Raw genomic sequence first — 24,123 nt, 5'->3', positions numbered from 1 at the left:
TCTCTAAATGATTTCCTGGGGTTTTTGCCCTCGAAAAACGGTCAAAAATTGTCAAAAAACGACCAAAAACGGTCAAAAAACGACCAAAAACGGTCAAAATTAACAAAACGATAATTTTTTTAATCATCCACGAGTTCGTCTATGAGCGTTCGATACGCACTAACGTCCATGATACCGCCCGTAAATAACCGCTTGCAAATATCAGCGGCCTCATTGATTATTTCCGGAGAGTTATTTGCGGCTCGTTTTCCTCCGATTAGTACCTCTAGCCGTGATATATCACTGAGAACACTGTTAGGACAGGTAACGCCGTAGGATTCTTTACCAACAGAGTATCCTTTTCCTTTTTTTGGTATTCTACTTTTTACTTTATTGTGGAATGCGTCGTAATCGGGGCCATCACCACGTAGTAATGCATCCTTGTATTTACTCGCTAAATACACCATTCTTGTCCAATCCCTTAACGACTTTATATTTTTCTCGTAGCCGCTATTGATATGCCTATCTCGTAAATTCTTAGCAAAATTGTTGGCGGCAAAATCAATTAATTCTTCATCGCTGAAGGCCCTGATTTGATCTATTGTGTCCTTTTTGAGTATATTACTGGGTATATTCCCCCTTTTCTCTTTTTCTTCCGGTGTTTCTTCCGGTGTTTCTTCCGGTATTTCTTCTTCTGGTTCTCTTGCGGTAGCACCTAGTTCTTCTTCGTCGGCCATTGTAACATAGGGTTCTTGTGGGTCCATTATAGCGAGTGGTGGTGGCCTCCGTGTTGTAGCAGCCGCTAGTGTTTCTAAAGACCCTTTTGTTTGTTTTGTCTCTGCCGCTATCTTTTCAAGCGCATCGAGGACGGGTACAGTTGCCGCCGTAACATCTTTGGTCGCTATAGTTACCGGGGCAAAGAGTTGTTCGCTTCCAACAGTATAATCGGTTTGTAGTTGTTGCCGCGTTTGAAGTTGCTCTCGGACCCTGTCTCGTAACAGTATGAACTTTCTAAGCGCTGCTAGCCGCTCTCTGGCTAGCCGAGTAGTAAGTGATTCGCCTACCATTATTGCAATTGCGAAGCAATTTCTAATTTCTCGCCGAAGTTTTCGTCTATAATCCTTCTAATGTTTTTGATCTTGCTAGAAATCTCCCGGCGTCGTTCATAAACACGTCCGAGTTTTTTTCGTATTATTTCAACGGCAGTGAATAGTCCACTGAATGCATTTGCGTCATTGTGGTACAAGTTTTCATTGATCGTATGTTGTAATCGTTTTACAAAAAAGTACTCGCGGGCCAGGGTAAAACGCCCCCGTTTCGATTGTTCGTTAATAATCTCATAATCGGATAATATTTTTTCACTGTCGAGACCATCAGATAATTCAATTCCTTGATTTTTTAATTTTGAAATCTCGGCTAATATATTATTGATGTCTTCGATATTCATTATTCTTATAGAACATCTTGTTTTTAAATAAAAAAAAATGAAACCCCGTGTATCGATCCCGAGGTGTTCAACAATACTGAATACTTTGTTTTCTTCCGGAATGGACAATTTATTGTCATGGCGACTTCGTCAGCGCCATGGGCGCCGGTGACTTCGTATCTATATATGAAAATCGAATTCTATGCCCGGTCTTTTTTGAGATTGCTGTTTGATATACTCGTTCTGCTACTTTTCGTATTGAGGCGATACAAATGTCAAAGTATCTACTGGCTTCATTCATCGACTGAAATATTTTTTCCTCGTGAGTTGTTGTATCAAATGACTTTACGGGTTTTGCTTTCTTTGGGTATTTACCGGTTTGGCCTTTTTTGGTATTTTGACTCTGCGAGACAGCTTGCAAGTTTATAAGAGAATTATCAGTCTTATTATTATTAATATGATCAATAACGAGACCGTCGTTGATCAGTCCGTTAAATGCTTCAAATACCACCCTGTGAACAAGATAAATTTTCCCCCCGGCACCAAATATCAAATACCCGTGATTATTTACGGTACCAACCGGCTTCTTCAGTCTACGATTTCTAACAATGCCGTCGCGAGACGCCTCGTAATTGACGAGCACAGGATGCGGCTGAAATTCTTGGTCCATTTATATAATAATACTATTTGTCTAATTTATTATTTGGTTTAATTATGAATCTTTCAACGTAGTCTTGGGGGGTTTTGATGACGAAGTCGGCGGTAGGGTCAATGACGGCGTTTTTAATTCGCTTGTCATAATAGCGTTTTAGTTCCCTGTATCGCTTTCCGCCACAATTAATACACAACTGTGATTTTCCTCTTACACCGACGTGACAAACCAAGCACGGGAGGGGGCCAAGAGAACCATTACGAACGCTTTGTAAATGGTACCCGCAGAATTCACCTCTACATGATTTATTGCACGGGGTTGTCGACCCAATCATCAACCATTTGCAGTGATTCATTATACTATATTCTTTCATTTAAATACTTGTTTTAATTATATGGATGAGTTCGAGAGATTAGCAGCAATTAAGCCCCGGAAAAATATTAAGTTCAATCTCGATAGAGTCCTCAAGGACGCACCAAAAGCATTAATAAACGATAGAACCCTGTTGAGTAAAATACGCGATTGTATCAATGAATTCAAGCGTGATGGCGCATCTCATAGTTGGTCAACATTTCGAATTGATGGCGTTGTTGATGCTACCATGAACGACAACCGCGCAGCAACGATAATATCACAACTTGGCTCCAGCAAGTATTTCTTTAGAGTAAAATTCATTGTCCGGGTGGAATCAGGTGATTGGATCATACGTGATAAATTTGAACCAGTTCTCAGCGACAAGAAAACAGTCATTGTTAGCCGCGACTCCAAGCCGGGGCTGTTAACCGGAATTGACAGACCATACTATGAACGAGCGTATCCTGAAACAGCAGTTGTTTATGGAATATACCCGTTAAATAAGAAACCTGATATCCGAAAACTGAAACCAATGAAACAGTCAACGGGGATAAATTGTGTAGCAGAACGAGTAATAGAGCATTTTACAAATGGATGTCGAGGAAACAAATTGACTGATTTACGACGTAGCAAAATCAACCAGTGGGAACTAACCGTAAAAGAGCGTGGAGCAACCATCAGCGACATAGCGAGATTACAAACATCGCTGAGATTTCCAATAACCGTTACAACGATAACCGGTGAAGTATTATACGAATCAAAGTACAAATCAAATGGAGCCCCAATCAAAATTATTGATCATAACGAACACGCATGGACGCCCGCGATCACAATATTTCCACGGGATAGAACAGTAAAGTATATACCCGAAGAATTTATACAGGATAGTTTTCTCGCGGAGAGGAAACTATTTGATGCTATTGCTTGTTTGTGTGAAAACGACCCTGTATCAGTGTGGTTACTTCGCAGCGCTGATACTTTTGATCAGTTTGTAAGACCAAACGGTGAATTATATCGCACTGAAGCATTTCACAACAGGATGAAAAAAACCGCCATGGAATTTGAAGAGCATGATGAACAACTGCTAACAAATTGTTTTACGATTCCATCGGTTGCGGCTCATGTTGCAGCGAGGAAAAATGCGTGGAGTCCAACGCGCAAGGAATTTCTACCGGATGTACAATCCAGTTGTTTGGAATACTATCACGGTGGACTATGGAACACTGAATACAGCCGCGACGCTATGATTTCCGTTGATATGGTTGCCTGTTATCCAGCGAGTTTTCTCGGGTATGGATCCGCCGCTGAGTACTTTAGACGATTTGGACACCCCAGACATGAAATGACTCGTGTTGCTATTAATGGACCACTGCCTGATTTTGATTTAACCGGATTCGCTCGCATAGTATCATTTGAGTTCGCGGCAGGACTTCATCGCTGTTGCTATATTTGGATCGGTAGACACATGGCTGAAAAGAAGTGGTTGCCAATAGCGCTGCTACGGTATATGATTGATTGTAAAATGCTAATTTCGTTGATTGTCAGTGACGCGATTATATCATACCGGGCGCAGACTGAAGTCTGGTTACCAGAACCGGAGCGTCTAGATAGCATAATTGACGAGTCCAGAAAAAACATTGATGCCGACGAGGAATATATCGTCGAATGGTCCAGGAGAATATTTAACCAACGAAACCACGAGGCAAAAGATCTCGGTAGAAGAATAATTGGTAAGTTCACACAAGGTGGAAAAAACTGCGACTACAAACGATATTGCTCACGGCTGATTATAGATGACGCAGAATATGATTTCGTAATCAAGGACGCAGTGGCGAAAAATAGATACGTGAACTGCGAAACAGCTTTCTTGTCCAATGGAACAAGGTTGGGTACAGTTGTTACCTACAGCGAAGGAGACAGCCCGGCATACCCGCATTTGAGGGCGTCTATGCTGGGTTACGCCGCTATCAATTTATTCTCGATGATAAATAGATTCCCCGACACCGCGTTTAGAGTAGCCGTTGATTCGTTTTATGTTGACGTAGCGTATAAGGAAAACGTAGCCGAGTTTACTAGTCCAGACGAGAGTTGGGGTACATGGAGAATTAAAAATGAAATACGACGCGATTATTCCCCGTCAGCAGATGTCGCCGTTGAGAACAATTACCTACGCGGCGATAAATTGTCAGAATGGTCTGATGCACCACCGTGTTCTGATCCAATTTGTAGACACAAGACGGTTTATTTAAGCGGCTGTGGCGGGTCGGGAAAGACGACTCGGGCAATTGAATTATTTCGAACGCGGGCAAGTATAATCGTGCTTACACCGACCCATAGACTATCGCGAGAGATAAAACAACGAAATGTTGACGCCGTTACTTATCACAGCTTTTTTCGATACAGCGGCGGTGAGTGGACTCCTGATCGAATGGGTGAAAAATTTATTCCTGAAGTTATCATCTGGGACGAAATATGTACTGTTTCGTTAGATACTTTACAAATGTTTCTTGATTGGTTGCTGCTCGCGAATACAGCGGTGATCATGTGTGGCGACCATGGCCAACCACCACCATTTGTCGGCGAGGGTCCACATGATTGGTTGAGCGGGTTCGTGGACTATTATGAAGAAACCGATACTGATTACCGGGCACTTGATGAACAACTGCGCGGGGTTAAAAAATTAATCAGATTACAGCCGGATAGAATTCAATGTGAAATAATCCGCGAGGTGATTCCGGAAACGCCGTTAAATGAATTCTGGGAAACATGGGGACCAAACGATTTGATTGTAGCGAGTAGAAAGATAGTCAGGGACACACTTCAGCGGAGGTTGTTTACGTTGCATAAGGAAAGGTTTCCAACGCGTCCAGTGCCGTTATGTTATAGACCCGCGGATACACGGCGGCAGAACATTGAAGTTGAAATCCCGGGCCCGACAGCGTCGGGGACAAAAAAACAAATTCTCGTGCTGAATGATATCGTGCTCGTCGATATCAGCGTCGTCGAGGACGCGCTACGTGCTGATAAATCCCCGTGGACGCTAGGATACGCAACAACAATACATTCCTCGCAGGGACTAACCATCACGGACACAATTGTTTGGATGGTTGATAATCGCATCGAATGGTCGAATCTAGTCTATCTTGCGGTGTCCCGAGTACGGAGGATAAATCAGCTTCGAAGAATTGTTGTTGACGCAGTCAGTGACGGAGTCAGTGACGGAGTCACCATCGATGCAAGCGTCATTGATAGAAAACTCTCGGGTTACCGCCAACAGGATAAAAAAAAAACAGCGGCGTTTTGATATTGATGCCGAATTAATAATTGCGTTACGACAACAACAGAACAATCACTGCGCGAGTTGCAATTGTATAATGAGTTGGCGTTATTCGGATAAAGACACTCGCCAATTTACCGTGGACAGGATTGATAACAGTCTCGGTCATGTCAAAAACAATGTGAGGTTGACATGTCTTGAGTGCAATAGACGCAACGGCGCTAGTTAAGACCACGCGGGGGTAATTGAGTATCGTCAGGTATCACTTGTAGTTGCTCGCGTGTAAACCCGCGCTGAGGAGCAGTTGAATCCAGTCTATAGATCGGTGGTCTACCAGTTGATCGTGTTATCGTTGATATGTTATGTGTGGTAACACTCCAAATAGGATCAGTAGCTCTTTTTTTACCGCCTTCAAGCTCTCCTGGTTCATACAGATATCTCACGGTGACATCGCCGAGAATCGGCTTGGAAACGCTATCTATTTTTGATCTTCCGGGTATATACTCGTATTTAATCGCGTCGCTGGGCTTCATGTTGATTGCTCGGGTAATCTCGTTATTTAACGCTGCAATTACGCCTGGCAACCTTTTGACCCATTCACGAAATCGTTTTTCTTGGATAAATTCCTTCGCGTATTGATATCCAAATAACCGTTCAGCGACAGTCCGATTGAATCGTTCAACAATTGCCTGATCACGATGTAGCGCAGTATGACCTCGTCGTATCGCGACGCTATGATGTTTCAGCGTTGATAGAACAGCGCCGCGAAATTCACTACCGGGATCAACTTGTAATAGATTTGGCCAGCGCAGAGGACCTTTTCGATAAATTCTTTCAAACGCAGCGGCTACTTCAGTTGCTGACTTTGTTTTCAACGGCTCCGCTTGTTTGTATCGACTCGCAACATCAACTACGGTTAGCGCGTATTTGTAACCGTTGTCATGCGGCAGAAATAGTATATCAGCCTGATGAACTTCATTAGGTACGCTGACATCAAAGCGCGAGAAGTTGATTTGTTTAGGCGGTGGTAGATAGATTTGCCATATAGCCTGTTTGGATAACCAATTAGCCGCAGTGGCCCTCGTTACTTTTGCAGCGCATGCAAGCTTACCAATTGCGGCCTTCCCCTTCCAGTATCCTCTCGGAGAATAATAGATGGATTCCATGTTGTTATTATAAACGCTAGCGTTTTCAATTACCAGCGCGAGAAGCTCCGCTTCCAATCATTAATTTACCTTTCATAGCCGATTTTACCAACCATGAGGCCAATTTTTCTTTGACGGATTTATCAGGAATAGCATTTAACGCGTGAATTAATTTTACGTCCGCGATATGACGCTGTTGCAGATCGCTACTTTTGTAGTAAGCAACATCATGAGCATGACACGCCTTATCGATAGCGTTTATTGGATACTCACCGGGTTTGGGCTGATTTTGATCATCGAGTCTGATATCTAATCGCGTTCCGGGGCCACAGTAGCTATATCCTGGGAGGTGTTTTTCTCCTGGATACTTTGCCCACGGGGTTCCGGGGAGTTTTGATAACTTGGCTGCAATATCACCTCCTCGCTTTTTTTTAAAACATCCCCATGTTTAATAGAAATAAATCTAAATTTCTTTGTACCGCATTGTGCACACTTGCCAGTAAGCGCCGATCTGTTATTTTTTGTTGTAGCGGTTGTCATATCATTTGTGCCAGTACGTACTCTACACTTTACACAATATAGATCCATAATTTATGTATAGAGACATGAATATAATTGACTTTTCAGCGACTAAAACAAGAGAACCAGTTAAGCATGTTGCAGCGTTACCAAACTCGATCCGGATGATTATCATCGGACCATCTGGATCCGGCAAGACGCAATTGTTACTCAATTTAATAATGAGATGGATGAAGTGGGATAAGTTGTATTTGGTTGCTCCTAGCGTAGATGATCAACGATGCTACGAGGTGTTGAAAGATTTCAACGAGAATGCATCAGCGATCGCTAAAAAAAATGTCATCGAGTTTATTACAGATATCAATGATGCACCAGGTATTGATGATATTGATGGCGACGTTAACAATCTAGTCGTGTACGATGATGTTATGTTAGACAATCAAAAAAACCCAGCTAGGATATTTTCCAGAGGCAGGCATAAAAACACTGACGTGATATATGTCACTCAACGGTATACTCAGATTCCAAAAGTAATCAGAGACAACTGTAATATTCTTGCTGTATTCAACGGCGTTGATACACACACGCTACGAAATATTTGGCAAACATAGTGCGGCGGTGACATGGACTTTAATGGTTTTCGAAACTTTTTTAGTCATGCTCAGTCGACCCCACATGGATTTGTAACGATAAATTTACATGATCCTCGGACACGATATCGTATCGGACTTGACCAAATATTCGGTTAGTTGTAAATAACCACTTAGCAGCAGGGGGGGCGATGACATCGACGCGGTCGTCGCTGTGCTTACCGGACGCTGACGACGCTGGGATCGGCGCGCAGAGGGTATTAATTAAACCAAATGACGTCCGGACGATCCCCTCGACGACGACGTCGTTTTTTTTTTCCCAGGCGCTGACGATACTGGATCCGCTGAGTGCAGAAAGTACTAATTAAGCCAAATGACGATTGGACAAAATGTCGGATTCGCCCCCCCTTCTGCTCCCCATAGAAGAAACTTAGGATAAGACCAAATTTAAGGAATGTAAAAAGTACCGAAGGAGTTTCGAGAGTTTTTTCAGCCATTTAATTATGAGCTGTTGTAAAGCGAGTATTAATTTGCATTCGAAAATTAAATGGTCAGTGATTTCAGTCCCACCGCAAAAAAAAGTGCATAACTTTAATTAGGGAATATTTTTAAAAAATATGTGTTTTACAGGTAAAATGACGTGTATGATTTTAAAACACACATATCTAGTGATGGTGTATAGGAATTTATTTTGCAGGTGTTTCTTGTTGTTGAAATATTGGGGGAGTTTAAGTCAATTAATTTGGTTATTTTGGGTTCAAGAAGGTGACTTTGTAGTTGTCGTTGATATAATATTTTTGTAGGGTCTTAACCAAAACCGAGACCAGGATTATTTTATGAATTGAGATTGAAATATAAATTATTCTGTTTATATGGATCCGTAGAATACATTATATCCAACGGGATCTTCTTAAATAAAACGCAAAATGAAGTGGGACTGGGACTATGCTATTTGCATAACAAACACACAATATATATTTTAAGTAGAATAAGGCACAGTTGTTCGTTACGAAAAAACTTAGGAGTATCCGTCATTGAATCAGGGTATGAATGTTCAATCCTGTAACAATATAATACAAGAAAAAGACACGAGTTCGCACCCATCGGTAGTTCCAACCATGCTAGTTTATCCTAATTGCGTCTGCTAATTTCCACCTTCAGCCAGTGGTAATCAAGAATAGTTCAATTTTCAAAACTGCTCGACACACTTCGTTCAGTATGAGACATCTTGGAGAAAATGCAATAATTGTTCGCCGATTTTAACGTTTGGACAACTAATGGCAGGCAGTGCCGTTTGCAATCGAATAGTCTTGGATTTCACCATTGAACGAAAGGTAAGATCCGAACAACATCGAGTGCGCAGTTTTTCGGATCTTACCTTTCGGTCAATCGTGAAAAATGAACTCTTCTTGATTACGAGTGGCTTACGTTGGAGATTAGCAGACGCTATTAGGATAAACTAACAGAGTCGGACCTACCGAGCGGTGGGGACTCGTGTCTTCCCTTGTATTATATTGTTACAGGTTAGAAGCGTCATCCTTTGATTCATGAACGAATACTCCTAATTTTCACTGTAACGAACCCCTTTAGAATAAGGCACCTTACAGATAATACCCAGTATACCTGGGAGGCCGTATACATTTATTTGTACCGATACCTATATAAGCACAATCGGAGACTAGTAATCGGAATCTATATTGGGATGGAATACGGAAGAGAAGGGAAGCTATCTCGTCTGCTTTTATCAAAGCGTGATGTTTATTCACCTACATGACGTTTGGATCACTGGCGAGATGGCCTTTAAAAAACATAGTATACGTATGATTCCGCCTTGCCATTTGTATGGTCAATACACTGATTCTAAACCCTCACAATACTGCGTTGTCCGCAAACAGCAACTGACCGTTATAGAATTACTGGTGCAATAAGGGATACATTTTTGGGCATTGACGCAAAATAGCCTCTAAATTACAAATGAGATTAATGACAGCAATATATATAAATAAAGTTTTAGTTGATCATGTAACATCAATAATGAAAGCCAAACAATTAGATTTGTTTTAAGGTGCACAAGAGTACTTCATTTATATAGATTTATCATACCCTAAAACAAATTGATCATCTTTGGAAGCGTGCTTTGTCTGACGAAACAGGGTTAATGGGAGCGTTAAATAAAAAAGAAAGACCTCTAATTCATACGATCATCGAAATTATATCAAGCGCATGTGAAATTGTTTGTTCTCATATACTTGTATAAAAGGTTTTAATTTATCTTGAATAAGTTTTTGTTTATTATTAAAATAAAAATCGTATGTCTATAAGCTAGATACATAGTATTATTCAGTGAAAGACAACTCCTGGACACTGCTGAAGTCCCGACAATACTTAAGTATGAAAGCCTTGAGTTTGCAATGGTTACAAGGAAGAAAAAAGGACGTTATAAATTTATGGAAGCCCGTGCATATCAATTATCTTGAACCATTTTTCAAGTTGTTTGCAGAAATGCATTTTAGATACCACATCGGTTACCATTAACGATGCCATTTGAAAATAACTATAGTCTACTTTCAATAATATTTATTGAAGTAAAAAAAACATCTTCATATATAACTTAAAGACTGCGATGTTTTCGGATTTTGTACAACCAAAAAGCTTGTTAAAAGTTGTTTTGAATTTGACAAAGAGAGAGAAAGAAAGAGATTTTAGAAGTATTTTTGAAATTGAATATTAGACAGAAACATTATTTCATTGCATAGACTAGCCAGGCGATCATCTATGTTGAATCAATGATAGATGGTACATGTTACTAACAGAAATATAAGATTTAAAAGAATTTCTTTATGAAAATATTTTCTCATAAAATAAGAAAACATCGATCAATTATGTTTTTGGCAAATGACTATTCGTGATAGCACTGTAAAGAAATAAATATCAACTAAAAGCTTGTTAAACAAATTTCTTGTTTTCGTTTGTTCTAGTAATTGTTTCCACTTTATAACTGTGATATGTACTCTTCCATTCCAAGGTGTGAATCAATCATCACAGCGAGGCCAGAGGAACTTCTGTGAGTGCCTAATTAAGTGCTTACTCAGTGTCAGTAGGGGATTTATTTTGAATACTGTTGAATTTTAGTCGTATCGATAGGATGACACGAGCCAATCAGGAAGCTAATTGTCACCAACCGATCACATATATAAAAGGTGCTGACATTACGGTACTTTAAACGGACTGAATATAGAGATGGATAACGATTTTAGGGACATGGAAAGCCATAATTTACGGGATGCAGAGAAAAACGCAAGTTTAAATCGTAATACACCAAGACTCCTAAAGAAGACAAAAAGGGCAGCTGATATTCCTGTTACAAAATTTCATGATTTGTACAGACCAACAGGAGAAATCTTAGGAAATGGTACTATTGATTCAGTGCAGACATTTATAAATATTTCCAACAGCAAAGAATATGCTGTAAAGATCATTAAAAACAACACGATCCGATCCAGCAGCAAAGTCTTCAAAGAAATAGAAATATACAACTTATGTCAAGGTCAGGAGAACATCTTACAGCTTTATGAATACTTTGAAGAAGAAGGTCGATTTTATTTGGTCTTTGACAAGATGTTGGGAGGAACCTTGTTTGACAATATTGAGAGAAGGGGTCATCTGACTGAGACAGAAGCCAGTTTAATAGTGAAATGCATCACACGAGCCTTGGATTTCCTCCACAATAAAGGAATAGTCCACAGGGATCTAAAGCTAGAAAACATATTGTGTGAAAAGAAAGAAATATTCCCAATACGAATATGTGATTTTGACTTGGCAAGTGGTGTGCCTGTTGAAAGTCAGAAGGATATGTGTTCCACGCCAGATCTCCTGACGCCAGTCGGCACAGCAGATTATATGGCTCCTGAAGTTGTTGAAGTTTGGCTTGGTGAATCCTTATCCTATGACAAGAAATGTGATCTCTGGAGCCTGGGAATAATCATGTACATCATGCTGTGCGGTTACCATCCATTTTATGGCGACTGTGGAGGTGGTTGTGGGTGGAACAGTGATGTGATGTGTCGGGACTGCCAGGACATGCTTTTCAGCAGCATCAAAAATGATGATTATGAGTTTCCAGAAAACGATTGGAGTGTAATCTCAGACAGTGCCAAAGACCTCATTCGTCACTTGCTGGTGCGAGATCCACGCAAGCGTTATTCTACCGAGCAGGTCTTGAACCACCCCTGGGTATCTTGCCCACCGGCTGCTACTTCTCTTGCTACACCAACAATGCTTTCTAGGAATAGCAGTACCAAGGATTTGGAGCCATTTGCTGAGACTGCTATTTCAATCAACCGCATGCTGCAGCAGCATCTAATTATTCACAAGCCGCCAAGTTATCCTTATAATGACGAAAATGAGGGAAATGAAAACGATGAAATCAATTTTGAAGAAATTGTAGTACCACCATTGAAATTGTCCCCATCTGCTTCCAGCTTGACAAAACATCAGTCAAGTTTGGTGCCCGGAACCAATGTTCGTTCAACAGAATTCGATAGTGGCTGTACACTGCCGGGCATCAGTCATTCACAGGACGAATAGTTATTTAGTGATATTTTCATCTGAATAACTTTTATTTTGAAAATAATTACAAACACGTGACTAACTTTGCTACATCAAGTTTACGATAAGGACTGTTTGTTCAAAATATGCTGCCTTTGATGAAAAGTTTAGGATTTGTTCTGATTTTCATCAATCCAGATTGTCTTGTTTCGAAGAGTACATTTTAAGAGTGGGTGGGTGGGATTATACAACCTAAAGAGTTTTCATCTCTTATAATGTAGATGAAACAAATTGTCCGGAGTATATATGTGCATATATCACTTTCGTTGAATTGTTGCTAAACTGTAATTGACTTTTATTCTGTGAAATGCTGATTGTTGTAATAAAATACGACTGAATTTTATATGATCGTTAATACCAATTCATGGTTCTGAATGTCTTTGAAAGGAGAGATTATTCAGTATTTGTGTTAATAATCAACGAGTGCTTTGATTTTATAATTGTGCTGTTATTCATGAATGAGGTTGGTGGAATGTAAAATGTTCTCTGATGCTTAAAATGACGTGTCAAAATAGTGATATTTTATATCTAAAGTGCCAGTATATCACCAGGTGTTAATATGTAAATCTTACTCAGTTTGATTTCTAATATTTCTTCATTAACTAAATTCATACTAGCATCTTGATTTTTTCTTCAGTGTATTTCGCAATTATATTTCATTCTCATTTATCGGACACTTGTAAGTTATAACAAATAGATATATTGGAGAATTGCATTTTTTAATAAAAAGTCCCATTTCTATGAAATATTGTTTTCCTTTGTGAAATTAAATTTTGTATTAGATGTGATTTGTAATTTTCAATAATCTCTCTCTCTGTCTATCTATCTATCAGAAAAATTATATTAGAAGAAACGAAACAACTCAGCTATGTACACATGTACAAATTTCTACCCCAAATTTCAATTTTTAGTTTTAACATACCCAATAAATCGAAACTCATTTGATACTTGGGAAATATATGTAGCTACTAAATTTCTGACTCACGCTTAAACAGATTTGTTCCGTTTAATTGGTAGTGTTGTGGTTTGAGCTGTGAAATAAGGATTCGGAAAATGTCCCCAAGGCATACGTGCTTAAAACAACACTTGACACAAGCGGCGACATGGATTAAGTCTGACAATAGGATAATCTGAAATGTTTGCACGATTCAAAGGAACTAACTGTTATGGCTAATTACATTGAATAAATAATTACATGTTTATTGGTGAGCCATTTACTAAATACCGTGCTTATGTGCTGATTATCTACTTGTGATTGATGCTATTCTTTTGCAGACATGATGAACAGAATATTGTTTACTTGTTCTTTTAAAAACTAAACTATCAGAGCTTTATTAAACAGACATGATATCGCTTTTGATGCTTTGAGGATGCAGACGACAAAGAAGTTTTCTAAAACTCAGATTCACTCAAATGATTTTCGGCAGATAATTATCATTGCATACATATATTTAAGTATAGTTTGTCTTTCCACACAACAATGTTTGCATGCAGTGCTACGGGTGAGATATAGAAACCACCTGTAATTGGTAATTCTCACAAGCTCCGCTGCTTTGAGGACATTACACTTTTCATAAAGGGGTCTTGGGGAAAACTAACTGAAATTCACTTTTCTGGTCTTCCCTTAGAGATCCCAAACTGAGAGTTAAGGCTCAAAGTAGAACAAAAGTTTGGAGCAAAAGTTTTGAAGGAAAGGATGACCACCGTCTGGGGCTTTCCTTCAGTATTTACATGAGTTAGGCTGCTGTACATGTCGGAGGACGCCAGGAGGGTGCCTCTTTTTACATACATTATGGGATTTGGTATCAAATCATGGTATAGATGATGCCATCAGTTTCGTAACTGTAGCAGGTGTGGTACCACGGGCCTCCCACCAACGGATTGTCCATAACCGGTACAACAACAAGAAAACATGCCTCAAAACTCAGTAATGATTGATGAAATGGCCTATGATCGTCAGAGGGTTCCAGATCCTGGGGGAGAGATGGAACAGATCTCAGGAAACCCACCCCACTGAAATGCCGCAACATCGAACCAGGTCATACTGGGTATGCAGTGCGAAATTGAGGTTGGAAGCTCAAACGGTCCTAAAACTTCTCAATCCACGTCCACATAATGGACTAGTTATACAAATACGAGTGCACGTGAGAAGAAGGGGGCAAAGGGTAAAAAAGGAAAACAACAAAGCAAACGAAACACAAAAACCTACCACCCCATATTTATTTATGGAAGAACCAAGTTTCTAGCATAAAACAAATCCGCTCATCGAGTCTAAAATAATAGTGAACGAGAGTGAGGAGGTTGAGAGCCCTCAACACACAAATTTTCCACTGTCAATTTTACTATATGTTATTGCAATTGAAACATTATATAAGAATATTGAAAATAATAGCAATTAATTGGAAATTGGCGGGCAAATGACCCAGGAGCTCCCCCAAATTGAATCAAACAACAAGTGAAGGCTTTAGGAATATTTTATGGAAAGAATTTAGACGAACTTAATTACAACCAAATATTAAAGAAAGTTGAGGAACAGATAGAAATTTGGTCATAGGTTCTCTAAACCTAATGGAATTCTTACAAGCCTATAAGACCTACATTTATTGCCAAATTGATTATGTAACACAAAAATAGATTTGATAGAACCAATGATAAACATTCTTTTCTTTTCATGAAATCCTTATTTAATATGTACATGTTGAAATGTGCAAGTGACACAGATACTCCTATATGCACCCATATTAGACATATCCGCTCACCCGTACCCTCATATACACACACATGCTTACACACACACACACACACTTACTGCTCATACATACGTTGTAAAACGCTGATACTAATTTTACATAATACGTAAGTTTCTAGCTAACGTATAGGCGAGGAATTTATAATAATAAATTATTTTACGTCTACTTATCAATTAACATAATAACTTTACATAGAATTTAAAACAAATGAAATTACTATTCAAGTTTTAAATTTAGAGATATAGTATTGATTGAAATACAAAGTGTATACAAAATTGTATAAGCGTGAAAGGTCATGTTAAAAGGATAGACAAGGTAAAGTACAGAAAAAGCTCGTGCGAAAAGAAGAGATAGTGTTAACACGTGCGGCTTGGGGTATTCTTGAATTAACGTGTTGACCGGTAAACGTGGGTTGAAACATGCAGGCAAAAAGACGGTGTACTAAAGAATCAGGAGATTAGAGAAGGATACATAATTGGATATATTTAAAGAAAAAGGTAAGTAGTGAGTATTATTCTAGACTTATACCACTTACTATTTAACAAATTTAAAGAGAACATAATAACCCAGCTAGACACCATTTGTCAATAAAGTGAAGAAGGTTAAGTCTGGAAATGTCAGCTCTGATTCTACATTTTAGGCGAGAGAGAAAGAAGAATAGCAAGGTGTTACTGGTTACCACTTCTTTATGATCATATGCATGGATACATTTAATCCATTTAGCATATTTGTATCCAGCGCATAATAAAAGCCACAAGTCCGCGATTTCAGGTTCCGGAAACAAGGCCCCATACGAAGAAACTTAGGATAAGACCAAATTTAAGGAATGCAAAAAGTACCGAAGGAGTTTCGAGAGTTTTTTTCAGCCATTTAATTATGAGCTGTTGTAACGCGAGTATTAATTTGCATTCGAAAATTAAATGGTCAGTAATTTCAGTCCCACCGCAAAAAAGTGCTTAACTTGAACTAGGGAATATTTGTAAAAAATATGTGTTTTACAGGTAAAATGTCGTGTATGATTTTAAAACACACATATCTAGTGATGGTGTATAGGAATTTATTTTGCAGGTGTTTTTTGTTGTTGAAATATTGGGGGAGTTTAAGTCATATAATTTGGTTATTTTGGGTTCAAGAAGGTGACTTTGTAGTTGTCGTTGATATAATATTTTTGTAGGGTCTTAACCAAAACTGAGACCAGGATTATTTTATGAATTGAGATTGAAATATAAATTATTCTGTTTATATGGATCCGTAGAATACGTTATATCCAACGGGATCTTCTTATATAAACCGCAAAATGAAGTGGGACTGGGACTATGCTATTTGCATCACAAACACACAATATATATTTTAAGTAGAATAAGGCACAGTTGTTCGTTACGAAGAAAACTTAGGAGTATCCGTCATTGAATCAGGGTATGAATGTTCAATCCTGGAACAATATAATACAAGAAAAAGACACGAGTTCGCACCTATCGGTAGTTCCAACCATGCTAGTTTATCTTAATTGCGTCTGCTAATTTCCACCTTCAGCCAGTGGTAATCAAGAATAGTTCAATTTTCAAAACTGCTCGGCACACTTCGTTCAGTATGAGACATCTTGGAGAAAATTCAATAATTGTTCGCCGATTTTGACGTTTGGACAACTAATGGCAGGCAGTGCCGTTTGCATTCGAATAGTCTTGGATTTCACCAGTGAACGAAAGGTAAGATCCGAACAACATCGAGTGCGCAGTTTTTCGGATCTTACCTTTCGGTCAATCGTGAAAAATGAACTCTTCTTGATTACGAATGGCTTACGTTGGAGATTAGCAGACGCTATTAGGATAAACTAACAGAGTCGGACCTACCGAGCGGTGGGGACTCGTGTCTTCCCTTGTGTTATATTGTTACAGGTTAGAAGTGTCATCCTTTGATTCATGGACGAATACTCCTAATTTTCACTGTAACCAATCCCTTTAGAATAAGGCACTTTACAGATAATACCCAGTATACCTGGGAGGCCGTATACATTTATTTGTACCGATACCTATGTAAGCACAATCGGAGACTAGTAATCGGAATCTATATTGGGATGGAATACGGAAGAGATGGGAAGCTATCTCGTCTGCTTTTAACAAAGCGTGATGTTTATTCACCTACATGACGTTTGGATCACTGGCGAGATGGCCTTTAAAAAACATAGTATACGTATGATTCCGCCTTGCCATTTGTATGGTCAATACACTGATTCTAAATCCACACAATACTGCGTTGTCCGCAAACAGCAACTGACCGTTATAGAATTACTGGTGCAATAAGGGATACATTTTTGGGCATTGACGCAAAATAACCTCTAAATTACAAATGAGATTAATGACATCAATATATATAAATAAAGTTTTAGTTGATTATGTAACATCAATGATGAAAGCCAAACGATTAGATATGTTTTAAGGTGCACAAGAGTACTTCATTTATATATTTTTTCTCATACCATGAAACAAATTGATCATCTTTGGACCGCGTGCTTTGTCTGACGAAACAGGGTTAATGGGAGCGTTAAATAAAAAAGAAAGACCTCTAATTCATACGATCATCGAAATTATATCAAGCGCATGTGAAATTGTTTGTTCTCATATACTTGTATAAAAAGTTTTAATTTATCTTGAATAAGTTTTTGTTTATTATTAAAATAAAAATCGTATGACTATAAGCTAGATACATAGTATTATTCAGTGAAAGACAACTCCTGGACGCTGCTGGAGTCCCGACAATACTTTAGTATGAAAGCCTTGAGTTTGCAATGGTTACAAGGAAGAAAAAAGGACGTTATAAATTTATGGAAGCCCGTGCATATCAATTATCTTGAACCATTTTTCAAGTTGTTTGCAGAAATGCATTTTAGATACCACATCGGTTACCATTAGCGATGCCATTTGAAAATAACTATAGTCTACTTTCAATACTATTTATTGAAGGAAAATAAACATCTTCATATATAACTTAAAGACTGCGATGTTTTCGGATTTTGTACAACCAAAAAGCTTGTTAAAAGTTGTTTTGAATTTGACAAAGAGAGAGAAAGAAAGAGATTTTAGAAGTATTTTTGAAATTGAATATTAGACAGAAACATTATTTCATTGCATAGACTAGCCAGGCGATCATCTATATTGAATCAATGATAGATGGTACATGTTACTAACAGAAATATAAGATTTAAAAGAATTTCTTTATGAAAATATTTTCTCATAAAATAAGAAAACATCGATCAATTATGTTTTTGGCAAATGACTATTCGTGATAGCACTGTAAAGAAATAAATATCAACTAAAAGCTTGTTAAACAAATTTCTTGTTTTCGTTTGTTCTAGTAATTGTTTCCACTTTATAACTGTGATATGTACTCTTCCATTCCAAAGTGTGAATCAATCATCACAGCGAGGCCAGAGGAACTTCCGTGAGTGCCTAATTAAGTGCTTACTCAGTGTCAGTAGGGGATTTATCTGAATACTGTTGAATTTTAGTCGCATCGACAGGATGACACGAGCCAATCAGGAAGCTAATTGTCACCAACCGATCACATATATAAAAGGTGCTGACATTACGGTACTTTAAACAGACTGAATATGGAGATGGATAACGATTTTAGGGACATGGAAAGCCATAATTTACGGGATGCAGAAAAAAACGCAAGTTTATATCGTAATACACCAAGACTCCGAAAGAAAAAAGGGCAGCTGATATTCCTGTTACAAAATTTCATGATTTGTACAGACCAACAGGAGAAATCTTAGGAAATGGTGCTATTGATTCAGTGCAGACATTTATAAATATTTCCAACAGCAAAGAATATGCTGTAAAGATCATTAAAAACAACACGATCCGATCCAGCAGCAAAGTCTTCAAAGAAATAGAAATATACAACTTATGTCAAGGTCAGGAGAACATCTTACAGCTTTATGAATACTTTGAAGAAGAAGGTCGATTTTATTTGGTCTTTGACAAGATGTTGGGAGGAACCTTGTTTGACAATATTGAGAGAAGGGGTCATCTGACTGAGACAGAAGCCAGTTTAATAGTGAAATGCATCACACGAGCCTTGGATTTCCTCCACAATAAAGGAATAGTCCACAGGGATCTAAAGCTAGAAAACATATTGTGTGAAAAGAAAGAAATATTCCCAATACGAATATGTGATTTTGACTTGGCAAGTGGTGTGCCTGTTGAAAGCCAGAAGGATATGTGTACCACGCCAGATCTCCTGACGCCAGTCGGCACAGCAGATTATATGGCTCCTGAAGTTGTTGAAGTTTGGCTTGGTGAATCCTTATCCTATGACAAGAAATGTGATCTCTGGAGCCTGGGAATAATCATGTACATCACGCTGTGCGGTTACCATCCATTTTATGGCGACTGTGGAGGTGGTTGTGGGTGGAACAGTGATGTGATGTGTCGGGACTGCCAGGACATGCTTTTCAGCAGCATCAAAAATGATGATTATGAGTTTCCAGAAAACGATTGGAGTGTAATCTCAGACAGTGCCAAAGACCTCATTCGTCACTTGCTGGTGCGAGATCCACGCAAGCGTTATTCTACCGAGCAGGTCTTGAACCACCCCTGGGTATCTTGCCCACCGGCTGCTACTTCTCTTGCTGCACCAACAATGCTTTCTAGGAATAGCAGTACCAAGGATTTGGAGCCATTTGCTGAGACTGCTATTTCAATCAACCGCATGCTGCAGCAGCATCTAATTATTCACAAGCCGCCAAGTTATGCTTATAATGACGAAAATGAGGGAAAAGAAAACGATGAAATCAATTCTGAAGAAATTGTAGTACCACCATTGAAATTGTCCCCATCTGCTTCCAGCTTGACAAAACATCGGTCAAGTTTGGTGGCCGGAACCAATGTTCGTTCAACAGAATTCGATAGTGGCTGTACACTGCCGGGCATCAGTCATTCACAGGACGAATAGTTATTTAGTGATATTTTCATCTGAGTAACTTTTATTTTGAAAATAATTACAAACACGTGACTAACTTTGCTACATCAAGTTTACGATAAGGACTGTTTGTTCAAAATATGCTGCCTTTGATGAAAAGTTTAGGATTTGTTCTGATTTTCATCAATCCAGATTGTCTTGTTTCGAAGAGTACATTTTAAGAGTGGGTGGGTGGGATTATACAACCTAAAGAGTTTTCATCTCTTATAATGTAGATGAAACAAATTGTCCGGAGTATATATGTGCATATATCACTTTCGTTGAATTGTTGCTAAAATGTAATTGACTTTTATTCTGTAAAATGCTGATTGTTGTAATAAAATACGACTGAATTTTATATGATCGTTAATACCAATTCATGGTTCTGAATGTCTTTGAAAGGAGAGATTATTCAGTATTTGTGTTAATAATCAACGAGTGCTTTGATTTTATAATTGTGCTGTTATTCATGAATGAGGTTGGTGGAATGTAAAATGTTCTCTGATGCTTAAAATGACGTGTCAAAATAGTGATATTTTATATCTAAAGTGCCAGTATATCACCAGGTGTTAATATGTAAATCTTACTCAGTTTGATTTCTAATATTTCTTCATTAACTAAATTCATACTAGCATCTTGATTTTTTCTTCAGTGTATTTCGCAATTATATTTCATTCTCATTTATCGGACACTTGTAAGTTATAACAAATAGATATATTGGAGAATTGCATTTTTTAATAAAAAGTCCCATTTCTATGAAATATTGTTTTCCTTTGTGAAATTAAATTTTGTATTAGATGTGATTTGTAATTTTCAATAATCTCTCTCTCTGTCTATCTATCTATCAGAAAAATTATATTAGAAGAAACGAAACAACTCAGCTATGTACACATGTACAAATTTCTACCCCAAATTTCAATTTTTAGTTTTAACATACCCAATAAATCGAAACTCATTTGATACTTGGGAAATATATGTAGCTACTAAATTTCTGACTCACGCTTAAACAGATTTGTTCCGTTTAATTGGTAGTGTTGTGGTTTGAGCTGTGAAATAAGGATTCGGAAAATGTCCCCAAGGCATACGTGCTTAAAACAACACTTGACACAAGCGGCGACATGGATTAAGTCTGACAATAGGATAATCTGAAATGTTTGCACGATTCAAAGGAACTAACTGTTATGGCTAATTACATTGAATAAATAATTACATGTTTATTGGTGAGCCATTTACTAAATACCGTGCTTATGTGCTGATTATCTACTTGTGATTGATGCTATTCTTTTGTAGACATGATGAACAGAATATTGTTTACTTGTTCTTTTAAAAACTAAACTATCAGAGCTTTATTAAACAGACATGATATCGCTTTTGATGCTTTGAGGATGCAGACCGACAAAGAAGTTTTCTAAAAATCAGATTCACTCAAATGATTTTCGGCAGATAATTATCATTGCATACATATATTTAAGTATAGTTTGTCTTTCCACACAACAATGTTTGCATGCAGTGCTACGGGTGAGATATAGAAACCACCTGTAATTGGTAATTCTCACAAGCTCCGCTGCTTTAAGGACATTACACTTTTCATAAAGGGGTCCCAAACTGAGAGTTAAGGCTCAAAGTAGAACAAAAGTTTGGAGTAAAAGTTTTGAAGGAAAGGAATGACCACCGTCTGGGGCTTTCCTTCAGTATTTACATGAGTTAGGCTGCTGTACATGTCGGAGGAGGCCAGGAGGGTGCCTCTTTTTACATACATTATGGGATTTGGTATCAAATTATGGTATAGATGATGCCATCAGTTTCGTAACTGTAGCAGGTGTGGTACCACGGGCCTCCCACCAACGGATTGTCCATAACCGGTACAACAACAAGAAAACATGCCTCAAAACTCAGTAATGATTGATGAAATGGCCTATGATCGTCAGAGGGTTCCAGATCCTGGGGGAGAGATGGAACAGATCTCAGGAAACCCACCCCACTGAAATGCCGCAACATCGAACCAGGTCATACTGGGTATGCAGTGCGAAATTGAGGTTGGAAGCTCAAACGGTCCTAAAACTTCTCAATCCACGTCCACATAATGGACTAGTTATACAAATACGAGTGCACGTGAGAAGAAGGGGGCAAAGGGTAAAAAAGGAAAACAACAAAGCAAACGAAACACAAAAACCTACCACCCCATATTTATTTATGGAAGAACCAAGTTTCTAGCATAAAACAAATCCGCTCATCGTGTCTAAAATAATAGTGAGCGAGAGTGAGGAGGTTGAGAGCCCTCAACACACAAATTTTCCACTGTCAATTTTACTATATGTTATTGCAATTGAAACATTATATAAGAATATTGAAAATAATAGCAATTAATTGGAAATTGGCGGGCAAATGACCCAGGAGCTCCCCCAAATTGAATCAAACAACAAGTGAAGGCTTTAGGAATATTTTATGGAAAGAATTTAGACGAACTTAATTACAACCAAATATTAAAGAAAGTTGAGGAACAGATAGAAATTTGGTCATAGGTTCTCTAAACCTAATGGAATTCTTACAAGCCTATAAGACCTACATTTATTGCCAAATTGATTATGTAACACAAAAATAGATTTGATAGAACCAATGATAAACATTCTTTTCTTTTCATGAAATCCTTATTTAATATGTACATGTTGAAATGTGAAAGTGACACAGATACCCTTATATGCATCCATATTAGACATATCCGCTCACGCGTACCCTCATATACACACACATACTTACACACACACACACACTTACTGCTCACACATACGTTGTAAAACGCTGATACTAATTTTACATAATACGTAAGTTTCTAGCTAACGTATAGGCGAGGAATTTATAATAATAAATTATTTTACGTCTACTTATCAATTAACATAATAACTTTACATAGAATTTAAAACAAATGAAATTACTATTCAAGTTTTAAATTTAGAGATATAGTATTGATTGAAATACAAAGTGTATACAAAGGTCATGTTAAAAGGATAGACAAGGTAAAGTACAGAAAAAGCTCGTGCGAAAAGAAGAGATAGTGTTAACACGTGCGGCTTGGGGTATTCTTGAATTAACGTGTTGACCGGTAAACGTGGGTTGAAACATGCAGGCAAAAAGACGGTGTACTAAAGAATCAGGAGATTAGAGAAGGATACATAATTGGATATATTTAAAGAAAAAGGTAAGTAGTGAGTATTATTCTAGACTTATGCCACTTACTATTTAACAAATTTAAAGAGAACATAATAACCCAGCTAGACACCATTTGTCAATAAAGTGAAGAAGGTTAAGTCTGGAAATGTCAGCTCTGATTCTACATTTTAGGCAAGAGAGAAAGAAGAATAGCAAGGTGTTACTGGTTACCACTTCTTTATGATAATATGCATGGATACATTTAATCCATATAGCATATTTGTATCCAGCGCATAATAAAAGCCACAAGTCCGCGATTTCAGGTTCCGGAAACAAGGCCCCATAGAAAAAACTTAGGATAAGACCAAATTTAAGGAATGTAAAAAGTACCGAAGGAGTTTCGAGAGTGTTTTTCAGCCATTTAATTATGAGCTGTTGTAAAGCGAGTATTAAATTGCATTCGAAAATTAAATGGTCAGTGATTTCAGTCCCACCGCAAAAAAAAGTGCATAACTTGAATTAGGGAATATTTTTAAAAAATATGTGTTTTACAGGTAAAATGTCGTGTATGATTTTAAAACACACATATCTAGTGATGGTGTATAGGAATTTATTTTGCAGGTGTTTTTTGTTGTTGAAATATTGGGGGAGTTTAAGTCATATAATTTGGTTATTTTGGGTTCAAGAAGGTGACTTTGTAGTTGTCGTTGATAT

The 24,123-nt window shown here is 38.1% G+C and overlaps 2 pseudogenes; both read left to right on the top strand.

Moving 5' to 3' along the window:
- The first annotated feature begins 11,560 nt into the window (after window positions 1-11,560).
- LOC149771752 (MAP kinase-interacting serine/threonine-protein kinase 1 pseudogene) lies at window positions 11,561-12,529 on the top strand (annotated as a pseudogene).
- Window positions 12,530-19,287: 6,758 nt separating this feature from the next.
- Window positions 19,288-20,256, top strand: LOC149771751 (MAP kinase-interacting serine/threonine-protein kinase 1 pseudogene; annotated as a pseudogene).
- The last annotated feature ends 3,867 nt before the right edge of the window (window positions 20,257-24,123 follow it).

Source organism: Sinohyriopsis cumingii, unplaced genomic scaffold, assembly GCF_028554795.1.
Source record: "Sinohyriopsis cumingii isolate HCF-2022 unplaced genomic scaffold, ASM2855479v2 utg001699l, whole genome shotgun sequence".
NCBI classification, from domain to species: domain Eukaryota; kingdom Metazoa; phylum Mollusca; class Bivalvia; order Unionida; family Unionidae; genus Sinohyriopsis; species Sinohyriopsis cumingii.
Note: the sequence above shows the minus strand (reverse complement) of the source record. Positions and strands in the feature narration are given on the sequence as shown.